General features: G+C 40.1%; 1 long non-coding RNA gene across 2 annotated transcripts in view; it reads left to right on the forward strand.

Moving 5' to 3' along the window:
• The window catches only part of LOC102470100 (uncharacterized), a 31173-nt gene extending 21856 nt beyond the window's left edge, over positions 1-9317 (forward strand). For both annotated transcript variants that reach the window (XR_334212.1, XR_334213.1), the window contains 2 exons: positions 8079-8207; positions 9071-9317. This is a non-coding gene — a long non-coding RNA (uncharacterized LOC102470100). The remainder of the gene's footprint in view (positions 1-8078; positions 8208-9070) is intronic.
• The last annotated feature ends 123 nt before the right edge of the window (positions 9318-9440 follow it).

Genomic DNA, 9440 nt, shown 5'->3' on the forward strand with positions numbered 1-9440 from the left:
ATCTTGGTCCAGCAGGTAGTATGCTCATTAAGGCACTGGACGCCCACATGGCCAACCACTGTTTGAGTCCCAGACCTAGCAGCTTCCTTTCTCACTTTTCTCTCTCTTGAGCGTACATGTTCTATAGCAAGTTTAAAAATAGTAATAATAATAATAATAAATGAAATAAGTAGTTATTTTAAAAAAAGAAATAAATATAAGCAACAAATATAAATAAATATAAGCAATTTTTCACAAAAGCTGAAGCCAATATATAATTTAGCTCCAAATAAAGATTATATACTGTTTATGTATTTCTTCTTTTCTGATCTACATACATGCATTTCAGTTTCCAACTACATTTTTATCAGTCCTTATTATAGTTTGAATAATGATTTATCCCCCAAAGTGTTTTATATTGGAATTTGGTCCTCCACATAATGGTGTTGGGGGTGGCGAGACCTTTAATTGGTGAGGCCTGTTGGCTGGTGTTTGGATTATGATTAGCGCTGCCCGGCAGGAAGGAGGGAGTTCTTGCAGGGTTAGCTCCCCTGAGAGCTGGATGTTATTGCAGTAAGAGCTGCCCACAGGCCTCTCTCTCTTTGCATGTGCCCACTGACCTTTCCGCTTTCTTCTGCCATGTGCTGTAGCAAAGACTGGCCAGATGCTGGCCCTGTGCTCTTGGATGTCCCAGCCACTGAAATTGTGAGCCAACTAAATCTTCTATTCTTTTTTTTTTTGAGAGGTTTTTGCTATAGGGCACATGCGCTCACCAGACAGACAGAGAGAGACAGACAGAAAGTGAGAAATCACCCCCATAGGGGGGATGATCATGCCGCATTCCCTTCTCCGTTCTCCTCTTGGGATCTTGGGCATGCGCACACACGCACCCAGCATGAGTTTACGCAGCGGAATCCGGGACTCGACCCACGGTCAACGACATGGGAGTCCAGCGACACAGCCATTATGCTAACTGCTGATCCCATAAACCTTCTATTCTTTATCACTCACCCAGTCTCAGGTATTTCTGTTTAGCAGCACAGTCTTAGATTCACATACTCTTCAGTAGCTCTAAAACTCTGCTGTGCTGATTGTCTTCTTCCCTAGACCTGTTTTCCATTCTCTTTCTATCACTATAATAAATCCTATTAACTTGTTCTCCTGGACCACAAAATCAGAACCTCCCAGCTGTCTCTTAGTTCTTCTTTTCCCTGCCTCCTACAGCACTGCCAGGGATTTCATCTCTCCAGCACCCTTTTTCCCCCTGAATCTTTCTTTTTATCCTCTATGCATAGGTTGACAGGCATTCTTCCCTCACTCAGATAGCTTCCAAGGGATCATCGGGTATTCCAGGTGAGTCCTCTTAAAGCACAGCTCAGGTTTTGTTATAAAGCTACGAAGGTATTTTGTGGATTTTCCTTCCATTGTATGTAGACTAAAATCCAAACCTATTATCAACCCATACTTTGATCTCTTCTTCCATTTTGTCAAGTTTGAGAGCTAATCCTGGGTGTCTCCACAGCCACATGCGTGACAGGCTCCTCCCACTGTGAGCAACACCTGCTTCTCAGCTCTGTGCAGCCATCTCCTCTCCAAAGGCCGCCACAGAAGCCAGTCTTTAGGTACAGTTTTCCTAAGTGCCTCAGCTGGAAGGGTATTTTCAGTTTTCTGAGTCAACGTGGCACACATTTTTTTTTTCCCTTTTGTATTAGTTTGGTAAGGCTTTCATAGTAAAGTACCAAAGACTTGGTAACTTATAAACAGACATTTATGGGCCAGAAGGTAGCATGGAGGTTAAGGTGGCTGGATCCCACATGGCCAACTGAGTGGTTTAAGTCCTAGACCCGGTGGCTTGAAAAACACTCTGGGCACATGTGTGTGCATGCCCAAAATCCTGAGAGGAGAATGGAGGAGAAAGTATTGCAGTGTGGCTATCTCCTGGAGGGTGATTTCTCACTTCCTCCCTTGTCTCTCTGGTGAATGCACGCGCGCTGTAGCCAACAACCAACCAAAAACCTGGTAGTCATTTTCTCACAGTTTTGGAGGCTTAGAAGTCCAAGATTGAGATGTGGGCAGCATTGATTTCTTCTGAGGCCTCACTCCTTGGCTTGCAGATGACCAGCTTCTCCCTCTGTTTTCACATGGTTTCCCTCTGTGTATGTCTATATCCACATTTCCTCCTTAGATACCAGCAAATGGGCCCACACTAATGACCTCACATTAATATAGTTACCTCTTTAAAGACTCTGCCACATTTTGAGGGGCAGGGAGTATGGACTTCAAAATTTGAATTTGTGGCATGGGTACGCAATTTAACTCTTAACTCTCTTTGAAGCATGTCTCACTTCAGACATTGTGTTCTAGTTTTTATGTACACAACATAAGCACCCACCCCATTCTAAGTCTGAGAAGGCAGGGGTCATATTTTCTTCATGGCATGTGTCTATGTAAACCCCATGAACACTTAATACAATGCCTGGCTCATAACGGACATATAATAAATGAGATTTCTTTCAAGGTAGAACTAGGATGTGAACAAGACAGACTACATTCAGACAAATAGATTTGAATGGGAATCAGTTGTTTGGATAATTCTTGCAAATACATACTGCTAAGAAGTATGAAGAATTTTAACTGGGGGTATCAATTACACCAACTAGTCAACTACTGGATAGTCTGTAAATAGAGTAAAAAGAGCTCCCTAAAGTTGACTATTGCGCCAGTAAATTAGAAACCCAATAATAATAGTTTACATTTTTAGAGACCTGATTACGTGCCAGGTGCTGTTTTAAACACTCTACAACTACCAACTCATTTAATAATCAGAACCACCTTGTGAGGGAAAACCTATTATTATCCTAATTTGGGACATGATACAAGTAAGGTACAGAGAACTGAAGTAGTATGCCCAAGGTCACTCCAAATGCCAAAATGTGACAGAGGAAGACTTTGAACCAATGTAATATATAATCTGACTTCTGCTCTGAGATGTTACACTGTCCTAGTGCTTATTTGTTCAGTCCTCTGATGATATATTGTTAGACTACGAGTATAATAAAACATGTTTTTGATAGTAGACCCATTAGAGAAGATCCTCCATAAATGTTAGTTTTCCAGAATGATGTGTATGCTTAACATAAGTCTGGGGACCCAGCAGGTGTTGTGGTTGTTGAGGTGCTGGTCTCCCATATGGTTGAGTGTGGTTCGAGTCCCAGACTTGGTGCTTGCTTTCACACTTTCCCTCTCTCTCTCTCTCTGTCTCTCTCTGGTAAGTGCATTTGCCCTACAGCAAATTTAAAATAGTAGTAATAATAAATAAAATTTAAATAAATAATTCTGTAAAAAAACACTTAGGTCTGTGTTTCCCCTTTCACTTTATGAACCATTTTTCCCACTCAACAGTACTCAACAAAATGGAAACAAAAGCTGTATGGGATATGAATAGATTTAATAATAAAATTATGCTCACTGTATTTCTGGTTCAAATATCCCCAATAAAATAGAACAACATCAACTTCTAAGGGCACAATCAACTTCTTGATCCTTTATAGATCTTTACAACTGTAGATATAACACAATTTTTCAAAGTCAAATCCATTATTGGGCTCAGCAGATGGCTCAATGGTTATGTTGTTGGACTCCCACATTACCTACAATGGTTCAAGTCCCTAACCCTGTGGCTTAAAACTCATGCTGAGTGCATGTGCATGCATGCCCGAAATCCCCAAAGGAAACTGGAGGAGAAGGGATTGTGGTGTGATCAACCCACCCAGGAGTGATTTCTTTTTTTTCTGTCTCTCTCTCTTTCTGTCTTTCTGGTGAGTAAACATCCTATAGCAAAAATTTCTCTCAATCCATTATCGGAGGCAGGCAATTAAAAAAGTTCAAGACACAAGGTGTATTCTTGGGCTAGCAGTTTGTAGTGTTCACTTCCAAATGTCATACAGACATGGGCTAGAAAACAACTCAGTTTGACTCGTGGCCAGTGACTTTAGTACAGAAACTCAACTCTGGCATGGAATTACAATTGATACATTGTTATGGTGGATGGATGATTCATTATAATTTTTGACACGTTTGGAAGATAGAGATCAAGGACTAAATAGGACATAGACACAGATGGGCCAGTGGAGGACCTTTTTAAAATCAGCATGTATAACTCTTTCGAGATATTGACTCACTTTTGCCTCAGGAGATTTGAATGAAAAATATCATGGAGTTAAGAAATATAATTTGGAGGCCAGTAGGTGGTATGATAGTTAAGGCGCTAGAGTCCTGCATGACTGACCACAGTTCAAATCCCAGACCTGGTGACTTGAAAACCATACCAGGCAAATGTGAGTGTGTGCCCAAAATCCCAGGAGGAGAACAGAGGAGAAGGGACTGTGGCATGGCCATCCCTCCAGGGTGTGATTTCTCGCTTTCCCATGTTCCCTCTCGCTGTCTCTCTCTGTCTCTCAGACAAGCTCACATGCCCTATGGCAAAAACCTCTCTCTCTCTCTACATATATATATATACACACATACATACACACACATATATAGATATTTACACACACATATATACATATATATATGCATAATATTTCTTCTGACTTTTACATGGTGCCTATGTTAGGGTAACTATCCAACTCTAAGTAGAGAGGGAGAGAAATGGAGAGAGAACTTTTAGATTCCTGTCCTAAGTTCAGTCCCTTTGAGTTGACAACTTTATGATTCCATGTATCTCTTTCTTTTTCTCTCTCTCCTCTGCTTCCTACTATGTTGGCTTTTATCAAGAAATATCTCAGTTTTATCACCACAGCAAAGGTGGTTCTCGGGAGCTCCATGGATCCTTAATTCTCATTATTTTAGAAGGAAAGAGAAAGCATTTGTTTCCTCTAAGCTAGACATAAATCCTCCTCTCCAAGACTTTGGTAGCCTTGTCCTCTGATGGTAGCCCTGCCCTCTGACGGTAGCCCAAGCAAGTGGGAAGGACCTGCAGATGAGAGAAAGAGGAGAAAGAGACATGCAGATGAGGGAAGCAGGACAGATGCTCCTGCAACTGCTCAACTACTTACCAACAACATCTATTTAACCAACTTCTTGGGAGAAGGTTTCTTTTTTTTTTTCCTAAAAAAAAAAAACCAAAAAACAAATCCTTAAACTATATCAAAGTAGAAAAGAGTCCTTTTAAAAGAAGTCCATGGAGAGTGAAAATTAATACAATAAAATGAAATAAAAATGGGAAGTCTAGGGACCAGCAGTTAGCGTAATGGCTATGTCGCTGGACTCCCACGTAGTCGACCGCGATTCGAGTCCCGGACCCGGTGACTTAAACTCACACCGGGCACGTGTACGTGCGTGCCCAAGATCCTGAGAGGAGAATAGAGGAGAAGGGATTGCGGCGTGGCCATCCCCCCGGGGGGTGATTTCTCGCTTTCTGTCTCTGTCTCTCTCTGTCTGTCTGGCGAGCGCATGTACCCTATAGCGAAAACCTCTCCAAAAAAAAAAAAAAGTAAATAAAAGAAAGAAAAAGATGGGAAGTCTAGGTAATATTTTATGAATAAAATAGATGCAGTATTTAATAAATACATTAAGTATTTTCTATGAGGGCACTTCTAACAGTTCATGGCAAAATGGAATTGATGTACGAGTTTATTTTGGTACAGAAAGTTTTGAAATCTATGCCTCATTATCTCATAATAATTATTTACTATCATCTTTTTGAGAACCCCTAGTATTGTGGCATTTCAAGGTAAGTTTTTTTTTTTTTTTTCTTTTTCAGGTTTTTGCCATAGGAGCATGTGTGTGGGCTGAAGAGACACAGAGAGAAGGAAAGTGAGAAATCACTCCCGAGGGGGACTTTCCACACCACAGTCCATTCTCATCCATTTTCCTTCTGGGATTTTGGGAACCCACATGAATATGCCTAGTGTGATTTTTCAAGCCACCAGATTTGGGGCTAAAACTATAGTGCCTTAACCACCATGCCACCATAAGGTGAGTTTTTAGAGTGGCACATTAGAATACTTAAAAGCTTTGGAGTAAAACCAATAATCTAGGTGTGTTTTCTGGCTCCAGATCGCATGCCTACTGCTGGCTTATTGGAATTTTACATTTTTTCCTTTTCATGTCTTGAGCATGAGTCTCAATCTTTCTGGGTTTTGTGTTTTTGTCTGTCGATATGATGTGCATAAAACATGTGCCGCCAGAGTAGATTCTCAATCAATGTTAGTTTTCCAGCGTGATAATGCATGTTCAGCATAAGCCTGATTCCTCTTTTCTTTTATTAGTCATTTTTCTTTCCCACTCGATAGTATTCAGCACAAATGGAAACAAAAGCAGTATGGAATATGGGTAGATTTAATCATAAATGATACTCACTGTATTTCTGGTGATGCAAAAGACAAGCATATAAAAAAATTAATTACACCTTGTTATATGTCAGATGTGTAGTAGGAAGGAAAGACAGAGCTGGACACCCACTGAGTCACAATCATGGCGTGGCAGGCATTTGAGAAGAGAGAATATTACACGTCACATTGTCACCACCGTTCTGTCAGTCATTGGTGACTGAGGCCATATGAGGCCCAGAATAAGCACAGCTGCTCAGCACAACATCCAAACCAAGGAACGTGGAAGACCTCATGTTTGACTCATTTCTTAAAATTCAAAAATAAGACTTTCTTTTAATAGTGGAGAAATGGGTTGAATTCTTAAATTTGTGTTCAAATTTTAGAGCTGACACACCTCAGTGTACTCTTATTCTCCAAATAGTTTAGTGGTAGACTGAAAAACGCTTTCGGATGTATCTAAAAAATTTTCTTTCCACTTGCAAAATGGCAAACCTCTTTAAGAAACCTGTGGAAAGAACATTTAAAGGAGTGTGTTCGATACCACCTAATTTTATGTAGCTCTCACTTCATTGGGCCCACAATCAAAATGAAATGACAGGTATGGGATTTTCATCAGAAGAAATCTCTGGAAGTGATAAAAAACAGAAAAAAAAACCTGAATTAATTTACACAACCTAGCAACATATGATCATAATTTCCCTTGGATATGGTTTACTATTGGTAAATTTTTGAAAAATCTGCATGTATCATTTGGAAGTACATGTAAAGTGTATTCTTATGAATTGTACATGGTTGCGTAGTTAAATGTTTATGGGACCTTTTCAGTTTCTGCCATTCAGCCTGCTTTCAAAATATTCAAATATATTTGGCTTTTGTAACTTCGCTAATTAAACCTTGTAAAGCAGATGGAATTATAGAAATTACGGCGTTTAAAATATCGTCTTAATTGGTTTACGATCTATGTGACACATAGTGCCATTCCTACTGTATAAAATAGAGATGGCATGCCAATTAATTTTTCTTTAACTCTTTCAGTGAAGTTTTGTTTTCTTCATTATTTTATCCCGTTTTCATTAGCTAAGGTAGTCTGATCAATCCTAACTAGGAAGGCACAGGTTGTACTGTGAAGCCATACTGGAGTTTCTTTTATGAACTGAAGGAAGAATCTGAATTTAGCTTCTTTTTAAAGAAAATAAACGTCCCTAAGAGAAGCCTTTAAGCATACATATGGCTCTCCCCTGGAATGATGCATAGATTAATCTTTCTCTTTCTAACAGTGGTGATTGCCTAATGTATGCAGACAACCATATTTCTCTGATTTTCTGGAAAACTCTTCAATTCAAATATTCTACCTTACTGTCCCACTCAAAACACTGGCAAAGATCAGACCTCTTGTTCAGACTTTTGAATAGGGATGGGAAGCTAAAATCACTGTAAGTGGATTTAGGGAGATTTAAGGTGCCTCTTGAATGTCTATGTGCTTTAAGATCAAGAATCTGCATACAACTTCACCTGGGTACCCAAAGATCCCAATTTTTGAGGCTCATGATAAAGGTCTCAATGAAGTAAACTTGCATTACCCAGCAAAATAACACGCAGCTGTATTAAAAACACATCATACTATAATTCTGGGCTACTGTTGGCTAACAAAATTAAATACAACTGTTTTTTTTTTTTTTTTCCTTTTTTCCCCAAATATCTCAATTTGCCATTTAGATGTGATGTTAAACACACGATTCCCCTTTGTTGCCATGGTAACAGGTTTGGGCCCTCACGGGTGACAGAAAAGTGCCACAGTACTGGTTCCCGTTTGAACACACAGGCTTGCTGGGGGTCGCCTTGCAGCGCGAGGAGAGAGAAGGCTGGAACCACCACACTTCCCACAGCAAGGTAAATCCGTGCATCAAATAACGCATGGAGCTTGGGAAATCGCCCACAGCGGGGACAGATTACCTCTTGTAATCACTATGGAGAACCATTCAAATTCTAGCTTTAATGATCCCGGATAGAGCTCTTGTCCTCCCCACCATTGTGACATTCTGCAGACATTTTATATTTCAAGGAAATATTTAATTGAAACGTGGTTCTGAGGATGCCTACTGAGCTGGCTCTAGGCATCTTCCAACATTGCAGGGGTCAATTACAAGAACCTATCAACTGTTTTTAAAACTTCCAAATATTAAAAAAAAATGGGGGTTGCGGGGAACGAAAGTGGACAAAAAGTAATGTTAAATAGCATGGAGCATGACTAATGGTACTAGCATGTTAAAATCATTGGGAAAATGTCCTTGGAAGACAAATGAATTTTCAGCAGAATAATTAACTTAATTAACAAATTTGCATGCATATTCATCAGGCTATTGAAGTCTTTCCAGCCCAGCTTGATGAGCGTTGGTGTAATAATTGTCTCATTTACATTCTGCAATCTACTACAATTTAGGGCATGCAAAAAAAGCCGACCTCTTCCCTTTGACTTCCTGTAGGACCCACACATTCGGACAACTCGGCCTTCACCCACTGTGGGCCTTCAGTGCAGGCCTTTTGAGAGAACCCCTAGAGAGTGTTGGCAGTAGGTTCCCATCCCCCAGCCTTGCTCTTCTTTCTTCTTTTCATTTTTTTCCTCTTGGCCCAGGTTCTCTGTTTTTGCCTCTGCTTGCTCTCCTGGGTAAATCTTGGCACCAGTTCTGACTTCAAATCTCTTGGGTCGCCAGACTGCATCATGTAAAAATTGCCATTTCCCTCTATCTCTGCAGGGCAATCTTTAAAGGCAGTAAGGTGTGACGCTCCAGACTGGCAGTTTGGCAAGACAGAGCCCATGGATACCAGCACACGGGAATCTGGATGGTTCGCTCTGACAGCAGTCAGCACTGGGAACAAAAGGAATGAAGGGGGAAAAAAAAGCGCAAATGTATTTTTACATATTGTAGGCATATGGCCACAAGACCAGTAGAAATATATTTAATTACCAATTGCACGCATTGAGGAGAAAAACATTGGGAAGGGGAAAAAAAACTGTGTGCACAGCAATATTACTCTACTTTAACTTTTCACCTCTGTGTTTTTTTTTTTTTTTTTTTTTTTTTTTTTTTTTTTTTTGTATGGAAAGGGAATGTTAATATAATT

Source organism: Tupaia chinensis, unplaced genomic scaffold, assembly GCF_000334495.1.
Source record: "Tupaia chinensis unplaced genomic scaffold, TupChi_1.0 Scaffold000170_1, whole genome shotgun sequence".
NCBI lineage: Eukaryota > Metazoa > Chordata > Mammalia > Scandentia > Tupaiidae > Tupaia > Tupaia belangeri.